The sequence below is a fragment of the Desmodus rotundus genome, chromosome 5, assembly GCF_022682495.2.
Source record: "Desmodus rotundus isolate HL8 chromosome 5, HLdesRot8A.1, whole genome shotgun sequence".
In the NCBI taxonomy this organism is placed as follows: Eukaryota; Metazoa; Chordata; class Mammalia; order Chiroptera; family Phyllostomidae; genus Desmodus; species Desmodus rotundus.
Genome location: NC_071391.1, coordinates 156364637 through 156382279, shown reverse-complemented (window position 1 = coordinate 156382279; position 17643 = coordinate 156364637).

Genomic DNA, 17643 nt, shown 5'->3' with positions numbered 1-17643 from the left:
TTTGCTGTGAAGCTTTCTTTAATTAGTTCTGATAGAAATATGGCTCAACAGGTTTTAACTCAATTGTATTTGCCCATGCTACATTTTTCTACATTCAAGTTCTTTTGCCTGAGATGAAGGATTCCCTTTTGCTGATAGCAATTAAATTTCCTGAAAACAGAACCATGACTACACACCTAAATATCTCTTTTTCTCTTCTTTGTATCCATCACCACCACCCAGGATAACGGACCATCATCTCCCACTTGGGTCATGTGATTCCAGAAACCTTTCTAATTAATTTACCTACATCTTCTCTGCTCTCCACACCATGGTCAGAGTTATGCCCAAAAAATATAATGCTAATCATAATTCATCCCTCATATCTCAAACACACATGCACAAAGACACCATCTACATGTTTTCTCATAGTACTTCCATACTCATAAATCCTTAACTTGACCCACAAGCTGTCCCATGGTCTGGTCACCACTTACTTCTCCAGTCTCCTCTCATTCTATCATTCCTTTGCTCCTCCCACTTCGGCGCCTTTCTTTCAATGTCTCAGATGCCCCATGAACTCTCCTGACATGGAGCCTTGGATGTGCAGTCTCCACTCTTCCTGACTTTCTCTTCAGTTATGTCTCAGGTCTCAGCTTGAGTGTCATTCTTCCCCAGGAAGTATTCATGGTTTTCCTAACATGGGACTATCTCCTTATTTCCAAATTGCTTCTCTCCACAGCACTCACTGTGGTGGTAACTTTATATTTTTTGGGTGATTCTTGATATATCCATGTCCCCCACCAGCTTATAAATTCCACAGCCACATTGTCCAGGTGTTGGGAACTGCCCTGCCTGGTTTCAGAGGCTGTAACCCCTCATGGTTAAGGCTGAGTCAGAGTTGGGACCATAAGCCACTAAGGAGCCAAAGCTTGTCTCCCTGGCAGGTGTACCACCTCTGCCCACTTCACCCTGCTTGGCCCTAAGCTTGGCCAGTTAGCCAATGACGGGTAAGAATCCTCAAGGGAGGATCAACCTAAGACAGGCTCTGGTCATGGAAGAGGCCCGCAGGGAAGGACTCGGGGGGCTGTGGAAAAAGGGGGTGATAGACCCTTGCCCCTCGGCTTTGAAATAGCCTGAGTCCTCATTCTGTCTGCAAGAAGTCTCCTAATCTCTTGGCTGCCTTACTTCCCTTGCCTGACTTAAGCCTGAAGCAATAACAGAGGGCAGTGCAGTCCTGTGCTGGGAGGGGCGGATTCCCTGGGGAATCAGGCCTAAGAAAAATACATGCATTCCTGTGAAACCTACTTAATTTGTACCCTCAGTTTAAGAGATAAGGGTCCAGACCTGAGATGAGTCTGGCGCCTAAAGTTTTATGGCCCTCTAACTAATTGGCTGTAACTCAGAATAAGCCCTCAGAGTTCTCTGTAAATCTTGTATTGTTTAACCCTTACTGGCTGACAGTGATTGATAAACTTTATCTGTATTCCTACTCGAATGAACCTAATAAAAGCCCCTGGAGAGAGAGGCTCGGGGCCCTTCTCCCCTTGAGAGAAACGGCCACCTTTCCTCCCCAAGCAGATCATGTCTTTTTCTTCGTCTGTGGCGGAACCTGGGGGGCTGCGTTAAAGCCCCCCGACATCCAGGTTTTCTCACTCTTGTACCTCCAGTATCTTGGCAGACTGGGCGCTCAACAAATATTCACAAGACACACATATGACCCAGATCTAGTTGTGGGGGTCACCTCAATCTAGGGACTTCCTCCCCGATTATGTTTGGTATTCTTTTGACAAGTGTTTCCCTTTTAATCTGAAAAATCATCTGACCAGATAATTATGACAAAAATAGTATATAAATACTTCAGGTTCATTGTAAAGCAGGGGTAAGCACAGATAGGTAAAAGAAAAAAAAATCCAGAGATCAGTACCTTACCATATTGCTTTATGCCGTTCAAGAATGTATTTCTATGTTGCTCAGCAGTCCTGTAGATAGAAGCAACAGTTAGTGTACGAATTAGAGCTTGGATAAGAAGTGGGTTTACTGGAAAGGCATTTGGTAAGATTGCATGGTGAAAGTAGAGGCTAATATCTCAATGTATTGAGGCCAAGATGATCACTGGAATCCAGCTCTCAAGCTCCACCAGGGCTCTGCTCCCCACCTCCCTGACTCACCATCCTCCTCCCTGGCTGCTAGCGTCATTATATTTCTTTCCACAGTAAAGCTTCTTGCAGATGGGGGCTCAAGAAGACTTCCTTATTTCTAGTTTGAAAAGAATTCTTATTCTGGGGAAAAAGTTGGTCATATTGGATGGAGTCTGACCCTGAACAAGGTTGTTGGCACCTATAAGGATGTGGTTGGACTTGGGAGAGGAACAGTTCCGAAAAGAAAAGGTTGGGGAGAGGTGTCAACAAGTGTGTGTGTGTGTGCGTGTGTCTGTGTGCGTATGCTAGGCGTGCTGTTTCATATCCTCTTTAAAGAGGTGTAATTGTAGCCTATCTGTCATCCTGACAGGCCAGGCGCAGCAGAGCTTGGCCTGGGCTGGGTAGCAGGGGAGAGTAGTTTTGCTCTTCATTTTCATTCTTCCAGTGAGGGTCCCACTGACGAACACAAGGTGAAGGCGAGGAAACTGCAGGGCGAAGGTGGAGGCCTAGAAGGGGTTCAAGCAAAAGGATCATGGATTGAGGCCACAAGGAGGAAAAGTCATTCAAAGAGAAGGCCAGCGGCCCAAGTGAGCTCATTTCTAAGAGAGGAGATGGGACTTAATGAATAAAGATGGAACTAAGACTCTGAGGAGATAATTGGCCTGACTAGATATAAGGTCTTTTGCCAGAACAGTACATCCTAAAAATGCTAATTCAGAGCCCCAGAAGGTTGACACAGCCTTAGATAAGAACAGGCTCATCAGACCTGTTTGCAGAGAGGTCTGGAAGGGCTCGGAGAACAGGGATCTACATTGGCATATGGGTATGAGAAGGACGATGGATGTCACTCATTCTGCTCGGCAGGGAGTCTCCCTAGAATCTCCTGGGTTCAGCGACTCCTCTCCACAGCTCCCGCACACTGGCAGCGGTGACAAGGTCAGGTCTCAGATTCTTCCCCCGGGGTCAGTGCCCTTATGCCCTTTCATCTGGGTACAGCTGTGATGTCATCCCAGAGTTTTCCAGAAGTTCTGAGGGTGTGTTTCTAGACATCTCTCTCAGTCCCTCGAGGATGTTGAGGATGTTTTTAGTCCCAGGGTCCTACAAGCCCAATGCTTTGGACTCAGCCATGGCCAGCCAGCCCCTGAACAATATTAGCATTACTTAAACACCACTTCCCATTCTATATTCTTATGGAAGGTAACATGATCTCAAATTCATGAAGCATCGGCTCTCCCGTCATCCATTCACTGTGGAGATAATTTTTAAAAGATTTTTTTTCTAATGACTTTACATTTAAAACTTTTCTTTTGAACGTGGAAGTTTGGGAGACTTTGAAAAGTCATGCTCAGCAAAAGAAAAAAAGGTAATTTATACCCTCTCTAGTTAATAACCTCTTATGTGCTTTAATAATTTAAACCAATTATCAGTGGGAAGGTCTATAGTGTATACTTCAATGATTGCTTTTCGTATATTTCCTCCTTTCTTTCATGCTGTATGCCACTTGTCCTCAATATGTCTCCAGTGCCCATTATCTCTGCTACACACATAAAATGACTGCTTTAGCTAGGAGAACATGACCTTGGCACTGAGAAAAGCAGTCCTTTAAAGGATTGCTCAATTAAAATCGAAGGCCTCTGTTCCTGATTGGGTTTCATTATTATTCATAAGACTGTGCCGCACTGAGCCACGTGCTTGCTGGGTCCTCAAGGCTGGTTTCAGACAAGGTGCATTAAACTCATCAGTGGGAGGTCAGCCCACAGCCTGTTGATGCTTAGGTACCAACAAGCTCATTAGTCTGACTTGGCTTTGGGAGAGTTTCTTCCTCCAAATGAATATGCACGTCCTTCCATTAGACTGTAACCAGTTTGAGGGAGGCCGTATACAATGGGCTAGTGGGAGCCTGGGCTGTTGGATCATGCAGATCTGAGTTCAAATGGCGCACATGAAACTTAAAAGCTGGTGATTTAATTTATTTAATTGATTTAATTTCTCTGAGCTCAGTCCGCCCATCTGGAAAATGGGAAAAATAATGTTTCTTGCAACATTGAAGTGGTACGTATAAAATGCTTAGCATAATTCCTGGCCCATAGTAAATACTGAAGCTAGTAATAATAATAATAAAAGGAAACGCCTTTTTATTTTTATATATCCAGTATCCTTAGTGATCATTCTCTGGTGAGGTAAGATTTGTACAGTCAGTAACACAGGGTGGTGGTGTGAGGGTGCTCTGTACCCAATGCTCTGTTGCTCTGTACAAGGAAAGGAATATGAACTAGAGGAGGTAGGATGGATTTCTTGCAGAGTTGGGATGTGAAATGGGTCATGAAGGTGGGCTGTAGACATGGAACTTCTTAGAACATAAAGGACTAATGCTTTGTGCCAAGTTGACAGAAGGTGCTTCATGGATGAAGTGCATTTAATTCTAAGGAAAAGACATCAGAACTAATCAGAAGGAGGCCAGAGAGGGTATTACCAGCAGAATCCATCCATAAATTATCTGAGGCTTTCAGAGAGGAGGACCAATGCTGAATTCGGTGCCAAGTTCAAAGCAGCAACTTTAATAGTCTAACAGCGAGCCCTGACTGTTCTCCTGCACAACAGCGCTCGTGCTCCATTGAGAATATGGCAAGTGGAGCACCTGCAGAATGAATACGCTGTGCAGGTGCACAGTACAGGACGGCACAGGGAGCAGCGTCATCAAGGGCGGTGTGTCAGTGAGAGAGAGGCCTGGGAAGCCTATAGGAACCTGCCACTTTGGGGAGGTCAAGGCAAGTGGGTTTCATGAGTCCCAGGTCCAGGTAGAAAATCCTTTTACTTCTGCCATACCTGAGTGATTCTAGATCAGAATTTCTCAATTTAGACACGATTAACATTTGGGGCTGGATAATTCTTGGCAGTGAGGGGCTGTCTTGTGCATTGTAGGATGTTTAGCAGCATCCCTGGCCTCTACTCCTGAGATCCCAGTAGCAACTCCTCAATTGTAACAACCAAAAAATGTTTCTAAATAGTGCCCAATATCACTTTGTGAGTATGTGAGGAGGGGGGTATTACCTCAGTTAGTACCTCTGCTCTATAGAGTGATAATAATCTAAGAAGGCAGGAATTCCTAGACACCTGGGTTTCTGCTGCCCAGAATCTCTGACCTGGACCCTTCTTGACACTGAGGCTCATTTCTGGAATTTCTGAGCCTCGCTGGCTTTCACCTGTTGTCAGGTGGGCAGCTACCACAATGAGAGGTCATATGCATTGGACTAACAGAGTCAAGCAAAAGCTGGTTGCATATCATATGAAGAACATCTTTTCCCCAAGTTTAAATCTCCTCCCCCAGAGTCCATTACAGCCTTTGGGCAAACAGCAAGCACAGTGCCCTTTCTACAAAGCCAGAATAGTAGACCATATTCCAGCATCAAGCCTGTTGGCAGCAGAGTTCTGCAGCTTTGTGACATCACAGATTTGGCCTGTATGTCTGAATGCTGTGACCCTCTGCTCCATCCTGCCTGTGGGGCACTCACCTAAGCACACAGAGGGTCACGGGAGGAGAGGAGAGATGCATTTCCAACTCTGCTGGCTTTAGGCAGCCTTTGGGAAGGCTAAATGTAAATTTCCCACCACTGTGCTAGTGATTCCCCAATATTTGGGGCCGCTAGAAAGCAAACCAAGCTTTTGGCATTATCCTCCATCATCCAGGTCACTATATGCACTTGTCTCCTAAATGCTGGGACTGAGTCTAGAATCTTAGTCACTTGCTAAATGGAAATCATATCCCCCTTCCTCTTCATATCAAACTCTTCTGTAATTTCTTTTTTAGGCGTCGATTGGTTGTCCCATTTGCTTGTCTTCAGGAGAGCCAGGGCCATGTCGTGACTCTGCTGAAGTGTGACTGTGCCTCAGAGCCCCCTGGCAGCATCACCAGCACCAGCTCTTGGGTAATGCATTAGTCTGGACCACAACTAGAAGACCAGGCATGAAAACAGAGGCTAACTGCCTTCATTTTATGGGGCAGAGACTATTCTTTGTGAATAGCTGGTGTTTTTAGTTCCCTCTTTCAGGAAATTTTGTTTTTCTCCGTGTTTCCAACATTCCAACCTGCACTCGACTTTCCTATGAAGCTCAGCATCTTAGCCTATGGCCAACATTTCTGTTCGGGATTAAATGTGGAACCCAGCAGAGACTACAGGTGAAGTACCAGTTTTGTAGTGCAGTCTGTGCTCTGTTCTAGCCTTGTCATTTCCTGATATTCTAAGTTATCTGAATGAATTTCCCTCCCCTTGGGTTCCCCATCCAGGTGGGAAATGTTGAAGCCAGAAGAGGTGCATTGTATGTAGTACATGGACCTCCAGAGGGCAAACTTTAGAATGACAAATGAAATGTTACAAAGAAATAAAGAGTCCCAGTGTGCAAACCAAGTGCGAACCTTGGAGCACTGGATATGTGGCTGTTGAACCGTGAACTCTCGAAGACTGAAGAGTTGTTGACGTTAGATGACCTCACTTTTAGCTTGTTTTTAACAATGTAGAATTAATTTCTCTAATACCATGGGTTCTAATGTAAACCTTTTCTTTATCATTGCTGCAGTTTAGAGTAAACAGAATTAAAAATACCAGTTCTTTCTTCTGATTGGTTGTTCAACAAAACCTACTTCTGTCTTTTACTGTTTGATCTCAAGTGGACAGAGCCATGGCCTGGGTCACAGCTGTCCGTACAGAATAAGGGGGAGTCATATAAATTGTGAAGTTGACTAAGAACATTTGAAAGGTGCTGTGAGTGCTCCTCGCATTACATGTATGATTAGATCTGTTCCTCCCACCTGAGCAGAGCAGTTTCACTTGCTTACTAGGAGTCAGTGTTTTTTCCACCTCGACAGTGATTGATGGACAGATTGAGGGCGTGCCAGCACCACAGCACTGTGGGGTGTGAGAATAAACACATCACCAGCCTTGCAGAAGATGCTCGTTACTAACCACCACATTGGGGTCACCCGATCCAGGGGAGAGGTTAACTAGGGGATAGTGGTAAGCCATTTGGCTCAAGAGTTCAAAGGATGAAAAATCACAGCTGTTTGCCTTAGAAACCATAAGAACGAGACGGCTGCAAAAGGCAACTTACGAGAGTTAAGGGAGGACTAAAATGAACATGGAAAATTGGAGCTCCCTTAATGTGCTGAGCCAGCATATGCTGCAGAGTAAATAAACTGTGCAGTCAAAGCACGGGCCACACAGAGGGGCTCCCGCCCCTTTGCCAGGCCAGGGTCCTGAAGGAAGACCTGCACATCTGTTAGCCTGTCAGCTGCTGGTTTGAGCCCACTGAGGTTCCTGGGGCGGGATTACTGGAACTTGGCTCTGTTTGCATGCAAGCATCTCCCTGGGCTGGCGAGACAGCCGGGCAGGAGGCAGTCCCATGGGCAGGACAGGGTACTGCAGGCTCAGAAATATAATGGGCTTATCTGATGCTCACGATTCCTATGAGCTTTTTGCTTCTGCCAGTGTTTCTTCCTTTTGTTATTATTAATACTCAGATTATCGCTTGCCAGCTCCCATGAGCCTCCTGACTGTAAGGAAAACGTTTCTCTCATCATCAGCTAATGAGGACATTTTGTCCCTGTAATCCCTAAAGAGTGTACTCCTCCCCTAATTAATCAACAAATATTTATTGAGCAGCTTTGGCTCACCATCTCGCCACTGTTCCCTCCGCGTCTGTTCTCTCCTCTATGCTCTGGTGGAACTCACTTAGCTCGCACTTGTGTGGCGCGTTTACTGCACTGTGTGATCGTTACATGCCCACATGGCCGGTTCTCTCCCTAGACTGAGAGCTTGCAAATTCAGGGACCATATTTTATTCACCTCTGTAAGTCTACTGCCTGGGATAAGTGCTGGCATTGAGTGGTGCTCAATAACTGTTGGAGGCATAAATGAATTGATGAAAGTGTGGCTTCTATCTCCTTGGCACTGTGAAGGATATAAGAAAAATGGAAGCCACGTCCTCTGCTCCTCAAGGAGCTCACAGTCTAGATGTGGGTCTGAAGAGAATAAACACAGCAGACAGTACATTACTAAAGAGGTTCATGTAATATGTATTACAGGTGTTTTGAGGGGGCAATCAGGACAGGCTAGAGAAACCAGGTGGGGTGCACAACCCAGCAGTGGGACTTGAGTTGTGTCTAAAAACTGGAAATGATGGCTCTGTGTTCCAAGGGGATGATGGGAGTATCCAGCCCTCCCAGCCCACCAGCCATGTCTCCAGAGGGCTCTTTTCTCCTGTGTGTAAAATGCAGGGCTTCCTATCAGGCTTGGTCACTGAAATGCACTGTGTGATTTTCTCTTCAGTGATATAAAGGCTTTTGGATAGGAGAAGGTGAGGAAAGAATGAAACCAAGCATGGGTCCTCTTAGGGAAAGCTGTCCCTCATCTGCTAAATGAGGGAAGCCTCCATGGCCCTATTAATGCTCTCAGAACACTATGAGGCTCTGAACCCCTCCTCATACCTCCCATATCTTCCCCCTTTCCACCTTGCTGGGCTGGGCAGGTCTTCAGGGTGCCTCTGGTTCTCAAGACAGAACCAAGTACACGTGGAAACCAATGCATGTTGAAGGTGGCAGAAGAAAAGAACTGGAAAATGTGGTAGGTGGTACATGATTGTAATGGAGGCCAGCCTTGGCTTCTCTCACAGTTACCGCTGCTGCAATCTGTTCCCTTGTGGGTGATGCTCAAACTCATATTCCTGATATCCTACTCTCTTGGCTGTCTGCTCAGAGCCAGAACTGCTGTGTTCCTGTCTGCCTATCCCACATCAAGGTGGAAGTCCTGTGGCTGGCCCGCCCCAGCTGATCAACCCAACAAGGAGGCCTTCTCTGTTTTCTTTGGTTATTCCTCATGCATTGATCAGCTGCAGCTCTGCTTCACCTGGCCCAGGGAGCTTTGGTAAATTCTAGGCCATGTGAGCCACACCTAAAGCCTCATCACCCATCCAGGGATTGTGTCACCCAGAGAGAAGCTCCTGTTGGCTTTCTCTCAGAATGTCATGGATCCTTTGGAGGAGATATTTGTAGAAATCCTTAGAGAAGAGAACTCGGGAAGGACTTAAAGCAACTTGCAAAGAACTAATTCAAAGAGAGCAAACTTATTTGCTCTGTTACTACCGCTATTCATGGGTAGCTCCACATGACTCCTGAGGATGTTTTGTGAGACCAGACGAAGAAGCAGAAGACAGTATCCTTCTGCTCCTCTGGATGAAGAAACAGTTCCCCTGGTTTCTGGGAAATGGCAATTCATGGACTGACAACCAAAGCAGCCACACTTCTTTTAGGGGTGTTCTTGGAAGAACTTTCCAATTTAGCTCAGAAACTCCTCCCTTCTCACAGCTCAGCCTGAGCTCTTACCTGTATTTCAAATGTGCCTCTGGACAGGCACCTGCAGAAATGAGGCTGGATTAAAGGAAGGCAGACAGAGAGAGTTTAGAAAGTCAGTCTATTGACCTAAAATAAGACACATGGCTTCTTCATGTTCATTTTTTGCGTGGTTTCCATGGGGATGCTGTCATCGTCATGGGCAGATATGGCTGCCTGTGAGTCGAAGTGAAGAGTGAGGATGAGGGCAATGGGTGTCGGCTGGAAGAGAATGAAACAGGACTGGCCTTGTGGAGTGAAGTGGACCCACAGCCCTACAGTCCCTGGACCCCAGTAATGCCTGTGAAATGTTTGTGAACACAGGGAACAGCACAAAAGAAGACGCCGTGGAGATGGCCCTCCTTCCTCATCCTCCATGCCGCCTATCTCAGAACCATCCAGGGGCTGAGCACAGGGGCCTCTTCAGTGTCCAGAAGGAGATGAGCTAGCAGTTCACAGCGAAGAGCTCATGTCTAGGAGTCAGAAAACCCTATTTCCCTCTCACTGGATGAGTGTGATGTTGAGTGAGCTCTGCCCTTATCTTTGTTCTTCTCAAAGGTGAAGTTAAAGCTGTGTAGAAAGTGGCTTCCAACAGCTTTGGTGGCTGAGATTGTCCATGGCTTTACATTGAGCTTTTGAGGAGAAAATGCTGGCTAGGCATTATTAGGTTAAAGTGAGGGTTCTCAAAGGTGGGTAGTTCAGACATTATGGAGGGAAAGGGTTCTAAGTAGCAGCCTTATCACTTACTCTTCAGGACAGATGGCTGGATACCCCACTCTGGGTGCCCAGGATCACTCATCCAATCCATCCCTTGGGTTCTAGCAAATGCAAGTTAATGGGAAGATGAGCTTTTATTATTCATTTATTCTGTTGATAATTGACCCATGTAAATGTCCTTGAATGTCTATCACACCTCTCTCTGTGTTGAGGACGTAAGAAAAACAAAAGAAAAAACAAGATGCTGTCCTTGCCTTCAAGTTGCTCAACCCCCAATGAACAGAACAGGAGTGATAACTCAGGAGGGACCCCCCAGTCCAGAGTGACAGCCAGAGGAGACTCCCTGGCAGGAGACTCTCAGGGCTGAATTTTGAAGAATGAATGAGCTTTGATAAGACTGTGGGTGTTGGAAGCAAGGGAAGTAAAGTCAAGAGGTGTTGAGGACAAAAGGGTCTGCTTACTGGATTGTCCCGTGTGTGGGGTGTGGGTCTGAGCAGAGGTAGAGAAAGACTAATCGTGCAGTCCTCCTGGACTCCCATGCCTCACACAGACAGTGAGTCTTGAGCCACAGAGGATAAAGAAACCTGAGTCTGGCATCCGTCCCCATTCCTTCCATGTCTTGTGACTTTACTCATCTTGCCTGGGGTACATTCGGCAGCTTGTGGATGCTTATTATCCATAATAATCATAATAATTAATATAAGCTTCTAAAGGGGACTTTAATCGTGCTTGTGCTTTGCTTCCAAACACATAATAAAAAGGAATTACTTATAAAAGTGACAAATTTATTCCTAATTATACCATTATTCTGTTATGCAATACAAGTAAAGCAATCTTTGAAGCTGGAAAAATATCTCATGCAGAATTAATTAGAACGGTACACAGTTTAGAAATTAGGCAATTATTTTATTGATATTTCCCAACTAGAACTTTGCAAGAGCACCTCAAATATTGTCATTATTGTCCACAAATAGTTGTTTTAAACAGTTACTGGTATGAGTTCTAAAGATACACTTTGTTTTTGGACCTGATGAAAATGTTGTAAATCTGAGAGGAAATTTATAAGATGCTTGAGTCACTGTGGCTCCAGGAAAGTTTAGAGGAGGCAGATGACAACGTTTGGGGAACTCACGTGCTGTTCAACATGACACCACGTGAGAGGGCAGCCTCCAGGGAGCCCGGGTATCATGACTGCCCAGGTGAGGGAATCCAGAGAGGGAGAGTGATTCTGTAGTCACAGCATAAGTTATGGGCTTCGATCATAATTCTCATCCCTGGACTCTCATTCCTGTATTCTTATTTTCTTTTAAAAATATTGGCTTGTTTTTCAGGTTATAAAAGTAATACTTATTCATGCCATTTCCTGCTGCCTTCTGACCCAGGCCTGCACCGACTTCTTTATTTCATTTGTGCAGTAGATTAAATAGCCCATGGGTGCTGTCATGTATTCTTACTCTGCCTCATGCATGTTAAATGTGCCTCCTTCCCTATCTACTCTTGGGCTGTAAATAAATAAAGGCTCAGTTCCTTTTCTGTCTAATACCCTCACCAGGCATGTTCAGCGTTGGCCGCATAGTACAGGTGCTAATGAAGATGTAGTTTGAAGATTCACAAAGATTATAACACTCGAGCAGAGTGCAAGAGCCTCCGTTCCTCATAACAGTCCTGTAGGTTGACATCTTGGACCCAGAGAGAGGTTGAGTAGGGAGGTGGCCATGTTGGTGCAACTCCCCATTCAGAGATGGTGGGAAGGATGTGCTCAGAGAGTGGCAATGACCTCATTCCTGGGATATGGCTTTGGAGTCCACCAAGAGAGCAGAGGGATTCTTAGCTCCTTGGGTTATTAAGAATAAAACTTTTTTTTTTTTTTTACTGGATGCAGATCATGCTGGGAAAATGCAGGCGCAGAAAACACCTTTGTGGGCAGGGTGCTGGCATTCAGATCAGGTGGTCCACGCTCCAAAGGACAAGGAAAGGAAAGGCTGGGGAGGCGGGGAGTTAGAAAGCAAAGGAACCATGAGAACAGAGTGGTTCCCAGGGAAGCCTCGGGCAGTGAGTGTGCTGACCACAGCTGTAGTCTGAGTTACATTGCTTACTCACCAGGCACCCTGAAGCAGGGCAATGCCTGCTTTGGGTCTCCGTGGCCCAAACTGTAAAATGAAAGCACTGGGCTAACAGGTACTTAGGGCTTTATCTGAGGGGCATTGTAGTCATAAGTCACACCCCACAGGTGGCTTCTCTTTTGCTAGAAGCACAGGCATAGTGAGCATTGAGTAGCTAAAATAATAAAAATATTCATCAGTCTTCCATGCTCAATCATCACAGCTCTCTCACGACTCAGCTTTGCTACCTAATATTTAACCTAAACCTTTTTCCTGCTTTTGTTTTAGTTCATCATCCCTCGCTCAGTTCTATCAATCTACCTATGCGTTTCTATGCCACCTCTCACCAGAGTGCTTAGCACCTGTCCTCTCTGAGCAATGAGGTTAATATTGAAGGTAAAATCCATTTCGTAGAGATAATGTACTCTAGACCTTTCAGAAGAGCTCTCTATGATAATGAGGAATGAGTTACCATGCTGAGGTTGTTTAAATGTCATTTATTTTAACAAGTGACACCGAATTTATTTAAAGTTGACTACAATGAGGGAAGGGTGGAAAGTTTTAAAGTTTCATGAAACAATAATAGAACTGCACAGCAAAGAGCCCTGAGAGATGGATCTGAATGGCAATTCTGATTACAAGCTCCATGGGAGGGCTGGCTGGGTGGGATGCTTCCAGGGACCTGGGGACTGCGGGGATGTGGAGAACGAGGATGTCACAGACAGCACAGATGTGGCCTCTGAGCTTGTCTCTCTTTTTCATTGAGCCTGTGTGTGTGTACATGGGTATGTGTACAGAGATGCCTGGGTGGGTGTTTGTGTGCACGCGGGCAAGAGGGGCGACATTCTCTTTCCCACTCTTGATTGTGCTGTTTCGCATCCCTCCTGCCGTGAAGTTGGGGCAGTGAGTCCAGAGGCGGCTGCCATTCAGCTGCCCCTGTTTTCTCTGCTGGAACAGTGTTGGGCTATCTGAGCTTAAAGCCTGTGTCATACTCTCATCTCTACCAATAGGGATGAACAAAGTTAGACGTAATGATTTATTTTTGTGCATGAGCAAATGGAATTTAGAGGGCGGACAGTGGACAAAGATTACAAACCCTCCTTGGGGAACATATAGGGAGGGGCAGAGGAGTTAATTGCCTTTATCAGAAAGAAGCTAAGTGTTCTTCGGAGTCTAGGAGGGGATTGTTTTGATTGTGAAAACCCAGACACCAGTTAAGAGAAAAAGAGGTGGGTGGGATGGAAGCGGATTTGTCAGGAAGCTGGTGTAGCTTGTGGCAAATGGGTCAGCGGGGCCCTTCTGGGGCCTGGAGGGAGGAAAGCCATCAGAAGACCGGAGGTGGGGACTCTCTCTGTCTTTTGTCTCTGCCTCTCTGCTCCTCTTCACTTCTTCATTCTTTCTCTCTCTGAGGCTGGTTTTCTCCATTTTTGTCTCTCTATACAGATTCTTCTGCCCAATAACCTTCCAATTATGTTCTTTCAGTTTTAGCCACAGAGAACACACTGGCTGAGTGGAGTACCAGGTCCATGTGAGATGCTCTGATAGGTTTGGCTTAAATCACGAGTCCATCCCCAATAGCTAACTTACTCCACACAGGCACTTTGCCCCTAGGTAAACAGTAGTAATAAACGAATTCTTTTCAATAAAGAGTCCATCCATGCTCTACTGCCAGGGGTGTCCAACCCACAGCCTGCAGGCCACACGGGGCCCAGGGTGGCTACGAAGGCAGCCCAACACAAGATCATAAATTTACTTAAAACCTTTTTTTTTGCTCACCAGTTTGTGTTAGTGTTTGTGTATTTAATGTGTGGCCCAGGACAACTTTTCTTCCAGTGTGGCCCTGAGATGCCAAAAGGTTGGAACTCTGGGTCATTTATAAATTAACAAATGTGGGCTACTGGGGGATTATTCCTGTGTGAAGAGAAGGCAGTGTTGATGGAAAGGGGCTGTTCTGAGCTGGGCAAATACCACCAAATATTTCTAATACTCCAGAGAGCTTTAGAACATAACGTAAAGCTGAGCTCAGTATCAACTGCAATCTTGTCTTCCTTGAGGTAAACAGGGCAGGTGGTGGTTCACCTATCCAGGTGAAATGATGTCTAAAGGTGGGTGATTTTATGAAGAGTTAGATCCTAATGACATTTTTTTAAGTCAAGTAAGTTATTTTTCTTTTCAGTCCAATCAGTTCCTTTTCTTGAACATGTAAGATAATTGTAGGTTACCGGTAAATTATACTCATATGTTATACACATACTAAATTATAAACCATCTCCACCAATTAATATTTATTGAGCAGTGAATGGGTGAGATAAACTAACTTGGGATTAAAGACCTGAGTGCAATTAGGTATTTCAGCTGAGAAAGATTATAACTGCGTCTTCCCAAATATTCCTCCCTTCTCTCCCCAGTGTATGTGGAGGGAAATGTAAGGATAATATTCTAACCCTTAGCTTATCTTTTAAGCAGTTTACACGGGAAAAAAAAATCAATCCCTTTAAATATTTCAGATTCTATTTCCCAGTAACTAACCAACGACAGTTTATGATGGTCTGAAAAACCAGGCAGAGGAGTCAAAAATGTTTTATAGGTTTTATTCCACGAGGGCCTCTTGTGAGGTTCTCACACGCAGGCACGAAGGGCACTACAGTGAACCTGACAGAGCCCAGTGCTCGCCAGATTGGCATCTAGTGTGGCGGACAGACTGGCAACTATTCCACTCGATACAGCCGATGCTGTGGTCTAGCTTTCTTATAAAAGCAGGTTACGGTTGGGCAGAAAGAAGACATTGCAAGGTGGCTTTTCCAACTAAATTTTTTAAAAAGATTTAATTTATTTATTTTTCTAGAGAGGGAAAGGGAGGCAGAAAGAGAGGGAGAGAAACATCAGTGTGTGGTTGCCTCTTGTGCACCTCCAAGTACGGACCTGGCTCACAACCCAGGCATGTGCCCTGACTGGGAATCGAACAAGCAACCCTTTGATTCACAGGTTGGCACTCAACCACTGAGTCACACCAGTCAGGGCCCAACTAACTCTTTTTTTTTTTTTTTTAGCAATTCATAAAGTATTCTTAGATGCAGGACTTAAAATCTAACCATGGAACAGATGATTATTCTGAAGGAATTACCACAATGATGCAGGAAGATAAGATGATGTCTAGTAATTTAGCATCTGTCAAACACCCATGATCATTTCTCTTCACAAAAGGGATTAAGATGCAAACCTTAGGGATGATCTACGTCTCCGTGGACTCCTCTGGCAGGAATGGAGGGGCAGGCATAGGAAATCAGAGGGGGGTGGAGGTTGTCCGTGGCAGGTGTGACAGAAATGGCACCTTAGGTAGAAAGCACATTGATCATCAGAGCAGCCTGACGGAGAACACATTTCCCGAGCTGCATCTGAGACACCTGGAATCCTTCCGACAGTGTGAGTCCACACCCGTTTGCCCGGGACATTTCCAGTTCATGTCTGCCTGTATTTGGATGGCAAGTTATTTTGGCCCCTCCTCATCCCACACGTCTGCCACACCAGTGTTGCAGAAACCACCTTCAGCCACGCGCTGATCTACCCTTCAGGCCGTGTATATTAATAGAGTCCTTCCAGCCTGTGTTCCACCCACATTGTGTTTCTGACAGCTCTGAACATCTCTACTGACACTGCACATAGACACTTTCAGAGCGCTTTCGACTTTCCAAGCTGCGTTCTGCGAGTTTTCTCCTTCGAATTTTACAATTGCCAAGGGATAGGCAGAGCCTGGGCTGTTATTGCTCAGAGATATTAAAGTACTTGCTCAAAGTGGTCACGGTTGTCAGGGGCAGAGTCCAGGGCAGGATTCAGGTTCCCAATTCCCAATTGCCACATGAAGAGCAATGCCATCTGCAGCCGGAGATGTCCAGGGCAGAGTCCACGTCTCACTATCCACACGTGCCCATCGCCTAGCACAGTGACCAGCACGTCAGCTAGCACGACGCGGGGTTGGCGTCTCTAACACTTAGAGAACCAGGGGAGAGAGCGCACAACTACACTAGGCTGCATGCAGATCCACACTTAGCAACTATGCTCCTGGCTCTTTTCCCCCTTGAAAAAACATGCCTGGATCTTTATTTCTCTCCTATCAAATGAGGGCAATAGATTAGCCCTAACTACTCAAGAGTGCTATTGATAAATATGTACATCATTTTTAAATATCGAGCATTTTCCATTTTTTCTTGTTTTTTTTTTAATGTTGCCATTTGTTTCTCTCTCTCTTTTTATTGTTGTTCAAGTACAATTGTCTCCATTTTCTCCCCAACACTCCCACCCACCCCAGCCAACCCCACCTCCCTGCTTGAACCTACCCTCTTTGGCTTTGTCCATGGATCCTTTACACGTGTTCCTTGACAACTCTTCCCCCTTCCCCCACCCCATTGGCCCCTCCCACCACTCCTCTGGTTACTGTCAGTTTGTTCTTAATTTCAAAGTCTCTGGTTGTATTTTGCTTGCTTGTTTGTTTTTGTTCATTAGGCTCCAGTTAAAGGTGAAATCATATGGTATTTGTCTTTCACCAGCTGGCTTATTTGACTTAGCATAATGCTCTCCTGATCCATCCCGGCTGTTGCAAAGGGTAGGAGCCCCTTCTTTCTTCCTGCTGAGCAGTATTCCATTGTGTAAATGTACCACAGTTTTTTCATTCATTCATTTATTGGTGGGCACTTAGTTTGCTTCCCAAGCTTGGCTATTATAAATTGTGCTGCTAAGAACATTGGGGTGCATAGGTTCTTTTAAATTGATGTTTCAGGGTTCTTAGGGATAATCCCAGCAGTGGAATTGCCAGATCAAAAGGCAGTTCCATTTTTAGTTTTCTGAGGAAATTCCATACTGTTTTCCACAGTGGCCTCACCAGTCTGCATTCCCACCAACAGTGCACTAGGGTTCCCTTTTCTCCACAACCTCACCAGCACTTATTGTTTATTGATTTGGTTATGATTACCTCTCTCTCCACCTCTCTCACAGTACCATTTAGAAAAAAGAAAATGCTCAACATTTAAAAATAAATAGATGTAAAAATATAATGAGTTATCATTCCTAGAAAAAGCCTTAAATGAGTGGTTCCCTACAGCCTTTCTTTACCCACAGCTCCAGGTACCCCATGAGCCCAAGTGCTCATGGTGACCATTGCCCCATCTCTACCTGTGACGTGAAGAGAGGGTGTGCCTGGCCACTGCAGGGAAAAGTGAATGTGGGATGCAGCGGGTACAAGCCATCCAGGCTTTATTTTTTTCAAAGAAAATTGAAGGCAATTCCTAGGCACAAGGCTTACAGTCCACATACTGGAATTGAGAAAAAG